This window comes from Orcinus orca, chromosome X (genome assembly GCF_937001465.1).
Source record: "Orcinus orca chromosome X, mOrcOrc1.1, whole genome shotgun sequence".
NCBI lineage: Eukaryota > Metazoa > Chordata > Mammalia > Artiodactyla > Delphinidae > Orcinus > Orcinus orca.
Genome location: NC_064580.1, coordinates 39778679 through 39780499, shown reverse-complemented (window position 1 = coordinate 39780499; position 1821 = coordinate 39778679).

The window sequence follows — 1821 nt, the reverse complement described above, 5'->3', positions numbered from 1 at the left end:
CAGAACCAGAAATAAAAGGCTCAGGAGGGTCCCTTGAAGAATTTCCCATCCAGCTGATAGACATCTTCTTCTCCAAACTCTTCCCATCCTGAGTGCATATGAAATAGCAGCAGGAGTATTTTCATCCCCTTTGGCATCGATAGAAATGTAAAGAGAGTCCTTCTTTCTCAGGAACGTTAATGATGGCTGGTAAAGTAACCACATGTGGCACAGTGACCTTTCTGAAAAGCATGGTGATGTGATGAAAAGAGTTGCTGGTGCCAGATACCCATTGATAGGCTCAGAAACAGGTCCTCTGGAGCCCAAGAGGCGGAGGCAAGCCTCCCTCTTGAAAGGGGCAGCAGATGGTATTCTTCGCCACCCCTGACAGAATAACGGCTGGAGGGAGCAGTGGGGCTCCATCTGGGAGAGAGCCTGTCTTCTGTGGCCAAGCAATCAATGTGTTTGCAATTTTTACACTTTCTGTGGTGCCTTGCAGAAGGGCAGCTTCTAGGAGGCTGGAAAATTCCAACCAGGAAGAACCACACCTTTTCATGTTACTTCAGAGCAGATAGAGTGGTTCTGAGAACCCAAAGGCAAAAGATAGCAGAGTGGAGTGGTGAACATATGTTGAGAGAAAAACACAAATTATCAGGAGAAATGAAAATGTTGATGGACGTCAAGCTCTGATATTTGAAAATGTTGGTGGCCAAAGGATTTATCCACCCTCTCGATCTGACCCACAAAATTGAGCCAGAAAATGTGTTCATGACTATTTCCATGGCTCTTACTCAGCTACAAGTCATTTCCCCTTTCAGATTATTTCCATTTTTAAGCTCCAATTTCCATTTGCTTTTTGATCTTCTGCTTTTAAGACATTTCGGCCAATATCATCATTGGCCAAGTGCCAGGTTTTCTTTCAAGGCTTTGAACTTGTTATTTATCCTTTATCCTTGTAGGTGGATTCTGTTTTGTGACTGGCTGGTCCCAGGTGGACAGGGTTTCCCTGGTAAAGCAAAAGAAAAGGGGCTTCTTACTAAAGGGTGGAGATCAAACTGAAAAATTGAAGACACCTCCTGTAAACATCAATGACTGAAGTAAAGGTTCTGTGGAAAAGTAATAATGTGATTACCAATTTATGAATGAATAATAAATGACATGATCTAGCTGAACCCGACAGTTTCAGCATCAATAATTAAGTTTTATGACATATTTATCACTTTTTTGCAATCTCAGTTTAATTCTTCATCAGTGTTCATTTAAAAAAATATTCTGGAGCTGGGTTCATCTGACATAAAAAAAAATTATAAATGGTTCAATGGTTCATTGTGTTTTCCACAAAAGTTGCTGATGGTTTTCTGTCTTCATTTTCAGCTTTTAAGGGCAAGAGTTAGGAAATATTTCCCTTTGTATTCCTACAGCTCATAACAGTATTATCCAGCTAGCAGGCATTTAGCCCACACACGTAGTTACCTTTGTCACTTTTCTACTAGTTGTGGTGTCGTGGGTTGGCTTTACCTGTTATTCTCACACTCACATAACTCGAGGAGTCAAGGACTCCCACTTTGTCACTGTGTCTAAATAAGATCTAGTGTTTTATTCTAAATGATGCCGAAGAAGGCGCTGATTTCAGTACTGTCGTGGATTTAATCATGGATCTGCTGCTAAAAATCATTTACTGGATGAACAACTCAGAAAAGAACTCTCACCACCCACCCACACCGTAATAAAACAGGGCAGAGTTTTGCACTTGCTTCCACAGCATCGCCCGAGAAGGAGTTCTGATTCCCATGTTTCTTCTCTCTTACTGAGAATTTCAGCTTCATCCCGGTCAGCTGCTGA